Below are 12,735 nucleotides of genomic sequence, written 5' to 3' on the forward strand. Positions count from 1 at the left end.
AGCCCAAAGGGGAATAATTCCAGCCTGCTGCTGGGTTAGCAAACAGCAAAGGAGAAATTCCAGGAAGACGCACCCCCCAACCCCCGACTTCTACCTTGGCCCAGAAAATTAACAGCACAACTTGTGTTAACAATAGCAGGAACGAAGGGTGCTTTTATCAACAATATATCCGGCCAGGTTTCTGGACCCTTCCAAGACCCTGTGCCTGAGCTCACATCTGCAACCAGACCCAGGCCACATCAAAGTGCTGGGGGCTGGAGGGGGGGCAGGGGGAGCAACAATTAAAAACGAAACTATCAGAGGGTCACCAGTGACACGCAGAGAATCTTCCAGCTGGGCTCTTGGCTGGGAGACAGGGTGAGGACAAAAGGCAGCCTGTGTGCCTCACCTCTCTGTCTGGGTCCCTATTAATTGTTCTTTAAGAACATTAAAGGCCGGTGCCAGGACCTGGGGACAACAGGAAAGAAAGGAAAGTCCACAGAGGCCTCACTGGCGTGGCTGCCGCCGGCCTAGGAGCTGGTCATTGTTCAGTCAGTAAACACGGGAGACATAAAACAAATCTCTGGGAAACCAGGTTGTACGCTTCATATACCCTCCCAGAACCAACTGTTCCCTCCTGGAGGATGACCCGGGCAGGCATTTTACAGGACAGTCTACAGCTTTGTCTGTAGCAGGCACCAAGACTCCCTGACTTCAGGACATCCACCCATCCTCCCAAGTCCAGAAGGTGCTTGCTGTAGGAAAGCCGTCTTGAGAACCCCAGCTGCTCCCAAGCTTCCCACTTTGAAGGACTTGGCCTGCACCAATAGGGAAATAGGAGTGTGTTCTGGGATCCCTGGGGCCTGCCTGGATCTTGCTTCCAGGGCAGAGTAGCCAAGCTCGAGGTAGCCTGTTTTACCGGATGACACCGTAGAACAGCTAAATGCTCCCCAGCACATTGAAATACAGCCGCTGTCCATCTAAGGATGCCAAAACGCTCCACAAACCACCCATTATTTTTTTTTATGGTGGCCTAGGAAGCAGACTGGGAATCATTACTGTCATATTTACAAGGCTCGGCACCAAAACCACGAACAGGGCTGAGGTACCGGGTCTCCCTTCTCTCAAGCTATACCCACCATCTCACGGAAAACCCCAGCACATCAAAACGGAGACTCGTGACTATCAGAAACAGCCTTTGTGGTGAGGCACGCCAGAAAAAAAACCAAACTTTGGATACTGGAGACAATAAGAAGGGTGGAGAGGGTACGGCTTCATGCAAGGGGTTTTGGGGGGGTTATGCAAGAAGGCGCCAGGTATAATTCAATGATTAAATCTACAAGGTTGTGACACCCCCTCCCCACGAATGTGGAATCAGCATGGGTCTGTTGTGTTGTTTTTTTCTGTTCTGGACACTCAATGCTTTTATAATCAGAACAAAAGTTATGCGAACTTTATTTCTGCTGCTAAATCACAAAACAGTACAGAACACCAATCAGCTGAGTTAACAAGGGGAAGAATAAACATGAATAAAACCCAACACGGTATTCCCTTTCAAATCTCATTGATCCACGAGGCTCCACAACCTTCTGCGCACGCAGAGCGGCCAGCCAGCTCTCCACTGCTCCTCCCGTGGGGCATCTGCCGGCGCCCGGCAAGGGCCAGCACCAGCAAGGCCCCCATTCCGCACCGCGAAGCCCTCCAAACCTACACACTGCACCCCCAGATCCCAGCTAGGAGACTCCCGGCCCCCAATCTGGGACCCTCTAACAAGACACACTCGGGGGCGCAGAGCGGCTTCCCGGTAAACAGTACTTGCAGAACAACGCTCCTCTACCCCAGCCCACTGCTCCCACCCACCCGCGCACCCTGGAGCTGTCACCTCGAGGGTGCTCGGTCACTAGATCTCCAAGATAGAAACTGGAGTTTTCAATTTCATCCTCCGGGAGGGCTCTCTGAAGAAGTTGAAATGTGCATTGTCACCAAGTTTAACCCGGAGCCGCGCGCCCTTCGCTCCTCCCCAGAACTGTGTGAATAGCACCCGCGACCCCTCTCAGCCCTCCCTACGCCCCAGGCCCTAATGACCACGATCGGCAACCCGAGCCGGGCCGTGACTACAGAGGGCAGGGCACATGGAGCTCTAGGGATTTGGAGCTGCTTCGGGCTGGCCGCACCCCTGAGCCCGGGATGCAGCCCGAAGCCACCCCGCGCGCGGGGGTAGGGTGCGCCGTCCGGCCCCGGGTTTCTCGCCGCGCCTACCTGGCTCGCATGGCGCCTGGCGGGTCCTGCGGCTCGCTCGTCGTGCGGGGCTCGCCCGGCCGGGGGCGCGCGCGGCTCCGGGAACCACGGCGACGGAGATCGAGGGGCGGAGGTGGTGAAGTGCCCGGACGCCGCGACAGCTCAGAGGGCTTGGCTCTCGCCCGCGGGCTCAGAGGTGGTCTGGGTCGGGGCGGGGCGCGAGTGCGGGCGGGTCCCGGGCTCAGACAGCGGGCGCGAGGAGGGCGGAGCGCAAGCACGGACCGCGAGAGGGTTGGGGCAAGACTGGGGGCGGAGCGGGAGCGAGAGGCGGGGTCAAGCCCAGGCTGGGGCGTAGAAGACCCGGGGCGGAACTTCACGCTAGGGGCGAGTCTCAGGCGGAGAGGCGGGCCTAGGTGAGGTTGGGGCTGACGTGGGCGGGACATGCTCTAAGGGGCGTGGTCAATGCCAGGCTGGAGCGAGTAGGGGCAGGGTCTGGAGCTGGGGGGGGAAGGCAGTGCTTAGCAAAGGCGGAGCCTGGCTTCAGGGGGCGGGGCATCACGGAGGGGCGGGGCCAAGAGAGCCACGACTGGTTGAGAGAAGCCACTTGGCGGACTGGCGCCTTCGCCGCCCGCGTGCAGTTCCCGCCAACGCTCCTCCTTGTCTTCCTCCTTAACAACACCAGCTGAGGAATCGGGGTTGGATCTTTAGGGGACTTTGCCCCTGGGCCCAGAGTATACGCCTCCGACTGTCTGACGGAGAACTCCGGTGTTCGGTTTTGGGGGAGACTCTTGTCCTCCCGCCCAGAATCAAGCTTATTGAAGGCAGTGGTTAAGCAGTTAGGCGGAGAAAAAACTCGGCTTTAGGGAACAGCTACTAAGGGAGGAGAGCTGCCCGCTAGGCAGTCTGCAAACTTAATACATGTCAGCATATTTACTCTTCCTCTGCCCAGGCTCCACTGGCACAGAAGGAGACGCTCAGTGAATGAACGCCCTGCGAAGCAATGGAGCAAAAGCCCACGCTTGGCTGCTCATATGAGTCGTCTCACGGGAGTGGACAGTGGCTTGTAGGGTTGGATAGCCGTGATAAATGGTAAGGAATGGAAGCGGCAACTTGGAAGCCGGAGCAAGCGTATCTTTAATGTCACAAATCCAAATCCGGCAACCCATTGAGTCAGTCCTCACTGCCATCACTGGCGACAGATACCCTTTATATTTTCAAAGTGACTTCAGACGTTAACGCAAATTGTCGTATCTGTCAAGAGCGCATGGGGTGTTTCGAAATCGGAATTCCAGCCAGGAGTTTTGCATCTCATCCGTGTTCTTTATGCTCCCCTTTCCCTCAACCCTTGCACTCGGCTCTGGGAGCCTCCCTTGAGAGGAATTAGGTCTTTTCCACTCCAGGTACAGTCCTGGTGGATTCTGGTAGACAGATGGGTCAGTCTAGGGCTCAGATGGTGAAATTTAGTATTCTCTTATAACGTGGAAATCATCGCAATTACTCTTAAAATATAGCTGCAGACCTTAAAGGAAGCAGTCTCCTGAAGGTTCAGGTAAAGCCTGGCTTAGCCTAGGCGGAGGGGGAGGGGACAAAGCATCCAGACTGTGGAGGGCATGTCAGGAACCAGCCTGCTGTGCTGGGAAGGCTAGGCCTCTCGGTGACTCACATACCTATATGAGTATGAAAATTAAATACAGAGCGTAAGTCTCAGCAGAGTGCCTAGCACAAAGTAGCTGTCACTAAGTTTTAGCTATTTGTATTACTGCTACTCCAAAGGACTAACGTCTGTCGGAGACAGGGAGGATATTAATGACTATGGGCTGGGGATAAAGCTCAGTTAGAGTTTGCCCAGCATGCACAAGGTCTGTGTTCATCCTTAGCACTAAATAAACAGGGATGGTGTGGTGGATCTAGCCTGTACTCGAGGACTGAGTTCAAGGACAGTGGAGACAGAAGTTGAAGGTCATACTCCACAACTTAGTAAATTCAAGGTGCATCAGACCCTCTGTCTTAGGGGCTGGAAAGATGAAGCAGAGCTGCCCCAGAGGGCTGAGCTTCAATTCCCAGCTCCCTTGTGGCAGCTTACAAACATATATCTAACTGGAGTTTGGATGCCCTCTTCTGGTTTAATGGGCACCAGGCATAGGCATAGTACACAGACATACATTCAGGCAAAACACGCATTTACATAATATCTTTAAATCAATAAATTAAATTAATAAATCTTTAAAAATAAAAGATCCTGTCTTGGGGCAAGAGGCGAACTGTTCAGTTATGTGTCATATACCGTAATCCCAGTGTTTGGGAAGGTGAGGCAAGAGGATTGTGAATTCAAAGACAGCTTAGGATCTGTAGCAAGACTGGAGGAAGAGATGCTTATAAAGCATTTAAAAACACAGGTGAGTTGTAAATGATCAAAGGTATAAAAAGATGGAGTCCCGACACTGCAAATAGCCCAACATGTGAAAGGCTCCTCAGCTGCACCCACCCACGAGGAAGCTCAGAAGATACAAAGAAGCAGCAAGGTGAGAAAGCCCAAGTGTGACCTGGGCAGTGCCCTGACCACTGGGAAGCAAAGGCCAGAGACACACCGCAAGTCAGCGGACGGAACGGGGCAGAAATTCAGACTGCAAGATGAATGAACTCAACGCTGCAGAGCGCAGAAGCTCCCGCGTCCACCCTGCCAGCAGAGCATGGGATAGAGAATTCAAGCCTGCCTGCCTCCTAGGTGAGGAGTGGACTGAATCCAGGGTCTAGAAGCAAAATAAGGGAGAGAAAGAGAAGGCTGCTTCTTCCTGCCGTAAGTCAGATTCAACTTTGAGAGAACTAAACCAGGGAGAGAGAACACTGTGTTTAGGTTAAGCCATCTGTGAAGCATTGTGTGTTCTAGAAGGAATGAGGTCTCTAGATATGCTTCCTGCTGAACGCGTGCTTTGTGCCTCTGCTGGCTTTTTTTTTTTTTTTTTTGACTTGCCCTTATTTTAAAGATCTCTAAGACAAAAAGAAGGGGAAAATAAGCCACCCTGAGCAGTCACCATGTTCAAGTGTTCGTCGAGCATGGGTGCAAATGGGACAGCAAAAAGTCAATAACCCAGGTTTCTCAGGACAAGAACAGAGCCCATTTGTCTCAAGAATTAAAGCTTCCGGGAGCTGGGTACATTGCCAAGCACCTATAGTCCCATCAGTTGGGAGATAGAGGCAGGAGGATCAGGAGTTCAAGGTCAGCTACTCTTAAAGAGTGTGTTCCAGGTCAGCCTGGACTCCATGAGACCTTGGTTCAAAACACAAACAAAAGCAAAAAATGTTAGCGGCCAGTGTGGTATGAATGCAAACATTGTTCCTGATTGAAACCTTTTCTTAACATTTCAAGATGAAGGTAGATTGCTTGTCTGTAAAAGTTCATTGTAAGCTTTGGATGTCTATCAAGACTATATACATGCAAACCAGTCGGTGGTGGCGCACACCTTTAATCACAGCACTTGGGAGGCAGAGACAGGCGGCTCTCTGTGAGTTCGAGGCCAGCCTGATCTACAAGAGCTAGTTCCAGGACAGGCTCCAAAGCTACAGAGAAACCCTGTCTTGAAAAACAAACAAACAAACAAACAAACAATCAACCTATGTACACGCACACAACACATATATATGAATTTGATATATATACTTATATTTATAGTTATATAGATAAACATATACAGAAAGACAGAGTGGTGGGCTATCAAACCTGATTGTGTGGGCTCATAGGCCAACTTGACCTCCCGATGGCTGGGTAAAATGAAGCCATGCCATCTGCGCCTGTTTTATCATCTTAGGGTAGGCACCACTGGGCAGGTGAAATGGCTCAGGAGGTGGAAGTGCTTGTCATGTGAAGTCTGACACTGTGAGTTCAGTTCCAGGGACCCACATGGTGGAAGGAGTTGACCCCAACCTCTATACTATGCTGTGACAAGGCATAGTCCTCTCCTTATAATTAAATAAATGTAAAAAAAAAATAGAGATAGATGTGATGTTTGCAAGGATTAATTGAGATAATGTGTGGATATCGATTAGCACAGCGCTGGGCACACAATACATTGCTTCCAGATACAACCTGTTATTTACATACACATAACCTGACAAATGATTCTTTGGTTCACCTTAAGTCCAAGTGAACGAGTCTGGTTCTTAAGTTAACTCCAAATAGAGATGTCCTTTTCAAAGGACTGCCCATGGTGCTTTTAGGAAACAAGTTGGTGACACTGTCCAAGACAGTGACTTGAGTGAGTTCTGCATAGATCTCTCGGCAGACATGCACTCAATGTATTGTGAAAACTGCATTTTGGGGACACCTCATATCTTGTGAAGCCTCGAGTCTGAAATTTACCCCCACACAATCACATTTTGAACCCTTATATCTAGCTCAGTGATGCTATTTTGGGAAACCTTTAAGAACTATGGCCTAGCTGGTAGAAGTAGGCCATTAAGGATAGGGCTTTCCCTGTGAGAGCCTGGCCCCAGGTTCTTGTCTTCTGTTCCGCTTCCTGGCCACCCACATTCCCCTCTCCCACATTCCCTCCACCAGGAGCTAAGCTGCACCCCCTTTCTGAACTGAAACCGTGAATGACAATCAACCTCTCCCTTTTCACTCATTCTCCCTTCTAGGTATTTTCTTCCACTGGCTTCTGTCTTCTAGATCCGGGAAAGTGAGACGCAGAGAAAAGACACTCGACGACCTATTACTAACCCAGCTGCATCCCATGTGCGCCAAACAGTGCTGCCCGTGCTCCATGTGAAGTACTCAGTAATCAGCAAAGCCACTAACGCATGACCAGGATCGCCAGCTCCAATCAGAGCAACGCCAAGTGGCTCTCACAGTCCTGAACTCTACAGACACGCTCTAGTGTGCCATCGTTGCTCTGGCCACCTGGAAAACACTCTTCTCACAAAGGGGGTGGCTGCTCCGGAATCAGAAGCAGGCCCGTCAATAAAGCATCTCTCCGTCTACTCCGGGATGTGCTCAGCCATGAAATAGAAAGGATAATATTTCTTTAGAAGAATGAAATCAATAAGGACCAAAATAGCAGCGCGGAGAGGAAAACAGGGTTGAGAGCTACTAGGGAAGGAAGAGTCACTCTTTTTTTTGTAGGTGTTGCCTAACTGCTGGTAGGTTACCCCTTTCTCATTGGCCCCCACACCTGTGAACAGGTGGACAAGGCTCGTTGGACTTAGTGAGTTAGTGAAAACGCAAAAGCAGAGGGCATGAAGTTAGCAGGGAAATCTAAAGAGAGTTAGCAGGGAAATGGGAGATAGATATGATTGTATTTCCATGTATATATGTATGAAATTCTCAAAGAATAAATAAAAGTGCATATGTGACCTAGCTACAGAAGGGCTGAAGGCATATAGTACCCGATACTCTTCCAGCATAAAATACAGGTCATAGAATAATATCTGGGGAGACAGCTACACGTCCAGCAGCCTACAGTTGTTATCCACCCTATAAAAGAGATTGGTTCACATGAATGAATGAAAAGAACTTCAAATTGGGGGCTGGAGAGATGGCGCAATAATTATGAGCATGTGCCGCTCTCCCAGAGAGAGCTGGAGTTCAGTTCCTAGAGCCCACGTCAGGCAGATCACAACCCCTATAACTCCAGCCCCAAGGGGATCCAACACCTGTGGCCTCCACAGGCACCCCCACAAATGTGCACATGCACGTAATTAAAAAGAAAAAAATGGGTTTGTTTATTCATTTTTTTAAAGAAAGAAATTCAAAGCTGCTGTCTCTGGCTTTGAGTGTGCAGAGATAACCTGCCCTCAATCCCCCAGAATGCCAAGCCCCACACCACGTCCATTCCACAGCCAGCATGGGGAAGGAACCCTGAAGACAAAGCTGTTTTCTTCTTAAGAACCCTGGCTTTCCGTCGGTAACAACTGTCCTAAAATTCACATGGAAGGGACTGTCTCTTTAGCCAAATCTGTGGGAAACCCATCTATTCTATTTGAGTTTATTTGAAACTAAGAATGAATCTACATGATTCTTGGGCTAATATTTGAAGTAGGAAGTTAGGTTTGTAACAGCTAACGTTGCAGCTTAGCCTTTCTTGGCTTCCCTTAAGAGTCAGCTGTAGGGGCTGGAGAGATGGCTCAGAGGTTAAGAGCACTGCCTGCTCTACCAAAGGTCCTGAGTTCAATTCCCAGCAACCACATGGTGGCTCACAACCATCTGTAATGGGGTCTGGTGCCCTCTTCTAGCCTGTAGGCATACACTCGGAAAGAATATTATATACATAATAAATAAATAAATATTTTTTAAAAAAGAGTCAGCTGTGAGCTAGGTGTGCTGGAGCTCATATGTAATCCAAAAACCCAGGGGCTCAGGCAAGAGAACCTCAAGGCCGAGGCCAGCCTGGGCTACACAACAAGTCCTTGCCTTAAAAACTCAACAACAAAATAAGCAAGTAAACGGACCAGGAGCCATAGCTCAGTTGGTAAAGTACCGGCATACACACAGCCATAGATTCAGTTCCCAGTACCGCGTAAGATAGGTGCCTGTAATCTTAGGCAGGGATAAATAAATAAATAAATAGCTGACAAAATTAAAACATAAATCTTTTAAGCTGGGCATGGTGGCTCCTGCCTTTAATCCCAGCACTCAGGAGGCAGAGGTAGGTGAATGTCTGAGTTCGAGCCAGCCTGGTCTACAGAGCCAGTTCCAGGACAGACAAAGCTACACAGAGAAACCCTGTCTCAAAGAAAACAAACAAACAAACAAGGTATTTTAAGAAACATTTCTCTCTCTCTCTTAACACCCACACTTAAATCTGTGTTAAACTTTTTCTTTATAAACTTCAACTTCACTTCCAAAATTAAAACAATGAAAGTCAGCTGCGATTCTAAAAACATAATAGCCATAGCACTGAAGTCAACTGTATGGTGACTCCAAGGGACACAGCTGAATTCTCAGAATTCAGATCTGAGGTTGCACTACCCCACTGCTGCGGAATAATCCTTTTGTGTGCTGTGAAGATTTGTCACTGTAATTAGTGTAATAAAGAAGCTAACTGACCAATAGCTGAACAGGATAAAGTGAGGCAGGAAAGCCAGGCTTGGAGGAAGAAGGGTGGAGTCCGGAGTCACCAGCGAAGGCAGAGGGAGCAGGAGATGATATGCCACGCTAATAAAGGTACTATCACATGGCAGAGCATAAATAAGAAATTATGGGTTAACTTAAAATATTAGAGTCTGAGCTATTGACCGAGCATTTATAATTAATATATAAGTCTCTGGGTTGGTTATTTGGAGCAGGCAGTCAGGGTAGGGAAACTTCTGCCTACACCCCACATTCCTTTTCTTGCTTTGCAAACAAATTCTATAAATATTTTAATCATGAATCCAATATGAAATTTGGCCAAAAATGTTACATATTTTATTGTCATGGGATGAGAGATGAAGACATACTCTTTGCAGTAAGTTGTGATGACTGTATGTTTATTTCTTAAAGTGAGAGTCTTGCTCTCGCTTTGTCTCTGTGTGTGTGTGTGCATGTGTGTGTGCGCGCGCTGGGGATCAAATCCAGGATCTCTAACATGCTAAGAAATCCCTTTCCCACTGAGCTACGTCCAGAACCCTTCTTTGTATATTCATTCTCAGATTAAACAGTCAGACACTCATCCATAATTCAGATATTCACATTTCCTCATTTTCATTACATTCCAGGTACGCGAGGGAAAAACACATATTTCAAAAGCAAGTAAATATATCCTCCTTTCTTAAAAAAAAAAAAAAAAAAAAAAATCCACATAACCAGAAAGGTCTACTTGGGCTGCCAAATACAACCCTCTAAAGAGCAGCTGCCAGGGCTACTGAGGAAGAATTTATTTCTCGCCTACCATGTGCTGACCCTGGGCAGGGACAGCTCTGAGAGAGGACAAGGCCCAGAGAGACAGGCACATCTGCTCATGCCTCTGGGGTTTGGGGATGAGGAAGGAAAAAGTCACAAGCCCCTGATAGGTGCCTTAAAGAAAACCCAAGGACCTGTGAAGAACAAGGAGACTGCTCTGGGCATTGGGGCTGAAGCATGTCCTAGGGAAGCCCAGTGGGGAAGGGGAGGAGAGATGGCAGGCAGGGGCAGCAAGGGCAGAGCCCCACACCCACCCCAGGGTGGAAAGATCTAGAACTGTGCTTGGCTATAGAACTGAAAAGAAATCAGCGATGTGGGAGAGGTCCTAAGGAGACCGTGTAGGGAACCTAGAGTCGTGGGGCCTCCAGACACTGCTTTATGCTTTGCCGCTTCCTTACCACCGCAGCGAGCACAGTTTCGCTGAGACTGTCATAGGACACTCCTATAGGAAGGACATCTGATTTAGTCAGGAAACAACGGGTGACCTGTTTGCCATTCTGGGAAATGTTTATTCTTCAAACTCTAAAATGTAGGGACCATCCATCCTTTTGGCTGTCCTTACACAGACACACACAGAGACAGACCACACACACACACACACACACATTCACACGCATACACACACATCACATGCATACATGTGCATACACACCACACAAACAAACATACATACACATTCACACACATACACACCACACACACCACATGCACACATGTGCACACACACTATATACATGTGCACACACACACCACACATACACACCACACATACACACCACACATACACACCACACACTTACCACATACACCACACACACGCACTACACACCACACACACACACACACAGAGGCATAGAAGCACTGGATTCTCAATCCACAATTCAGAAAGTCCATGTAGAATTCAGAAAGGATGAAGGCTTTATGGAACTCCTGGAAATAACTCTAAATATTCATTACATCTCTCCTTTATTCACTTGAAATGACTCTATCTAGAGTGTTTAATGTGTGCCGAGTGGTGTGCTAAAAGAGACGAAGCCCAAGTTCTCATTGGCAGGCAAATGAAGCAAAAGGGAGGCTTACCCAGTTCAAATGCTACCCAGGTCTAGCAGAGGAGGAAATGCTGCCGTTTCTGGCAGTCTGGATGAGACTGGAGAGCGATTATGCTAAGTGAAGTAAAGCAGGCACAGAAAGACAAATACCACACGTGCTCTCTCATCTGTGGGATTTAAAACAGCAGACGCAGAGATGAAATTGCTAGTTAGGGAATCGGCGTGGGGGTGGGGAGCTGTGGATCAGAGGACAGAGCGCCTCATCTCAGACTGGAGAGATGGTCCGAGTTGCTTTTCTTTTCCAAGCTCTGTTGTGGTGTGGCCAATATAGCTGTGTTGATGGCTAGTGCTGATTGTCAACTTGAAAGGATCCTGGATCACCCAGGAGATAATTAATTAGTTAGTTAATTAACCTCTTAATTAGGTTAGCCTCTGGCCATGCCCCCTTGGGATATTTTGATTAGGTTAGAGGTGAGAAGACCCACTCTGATCTTGTTCTGTAGAAAGAGGAGAAAAATAGGGACAGGAATTCATTTTGCTCTGCTTCCTTAATACAGGTTTGATGTGGGCCAGAAGCCCCCTCGAGCTCCTGCCACCCACGATTTTCCCGCCACGCTGAACTGTATCTCAAAGTGTGAGCCAATAAAAACCCTTTCTTCCTCGAGTCACTTTTACTAGGTGTTACATCATTGCAATAAGTAACTAAGAGATGGTAAATAACACTGTATAATATACTTCAAAATCATGAGGTATAATTTCAGATATTCTCAACACACACACATACACACACAGAGAAGCATTTGGGATGGACATGATAACTTGCTTGATTTAATTATGTATATATCCATATATCACACCAGCAATCTATCTCTAACTTATAAATACATATAATTTGTCAATTTATATTAAAATGGCAATTGTCTGTGACTGGAATACAATCAGTTTGTGTTTTTAAGTACTATAGACTTCCATGGATGTAATTTTTTTAGAAAACTCACTTGGTGTATTGCTTTTTTCCCCCTGAAAATTAAAGAGAGGAAGAGAGAGAGAATGTGTATGTATGTGTATGTGTATATATGTGTATGTGTATATGTGTGTATGTGTGTATCTGTGTGAGTGGGGGGGTATATGCATGTGAATGCAGTTCCTACAGAAACCAAGGGAGGGAGTTAGATTCCCTGGAGCTGGAGTTACACATGGTTGTAAACTTCCCAATGTGGGTGATGGAAATTGAACTTGAGTCTTTTGCAGAAGTTGTGTGTCCTCATAATCACTGAGCCATCTCTCCAACCCAACTTGAATTACTGTAGTCTATGTACTACTACACTACGGTTTGTGAGTCGGGCAAGGGGCTGGAGATTGAAACACACACACACACACACACACACACAGCCAAGAATGCTCCTTTATTGTTTATTCCAGGGCAGCTTATATAGGGTCTTCTTGACTAAATGGCTATGCCCTAACTCTCAACTGCAAGTCCACCAGAAACCAATCCCCTGTCATCAGGAGCTCCTGAGGGTCACATGCTCAGAGCAGCTGCAAAACAAGTTATTTGCTCAGAGCATCTGCAAGCACAGGAAAACAAGCTGT

At 47.9% G+C, this 12,735-nt stretch overlaps 1 protein-coding gene across 1 annotated transcript in view; it reads right to left on the reverse strand.

The window, feature by feature from the left end:
* The window catches only part of Sh3bp4 (SH3 domain binding protein 4), an 81,859-nt gene extending 79,403 nt beyond the window's left edge, over positions 1-2,456 (reverse strand). Inside the window, exon 1 of the mRNA XM_057762784.1 lies at positions 2,239-2,456. The gene's annotated coding sequence lies outside the window, so the exon portion shown is untranslated. The remainder of the gene's footprint in view (positions 1-2,238) is intronic.
* Positions 2,457-12,735: the final 10,279 nt, after the last annotated feature.

The sequence above is a fragment of the Chionomys nivalis genome, chromosome 2 (genome assembly GCF_950005125.1).
Source record: "Chionomys nivalis chromosome 2, mChiNiv1.1, whole genome shotgun sequence".
In the NCBI taxonomy this organism is placed as follows: Eukaryota; Metazoa; Chordata; class Mammalia; order Rodentia; family Cricetidae; genus Chionomys; species Chionomys nivalis.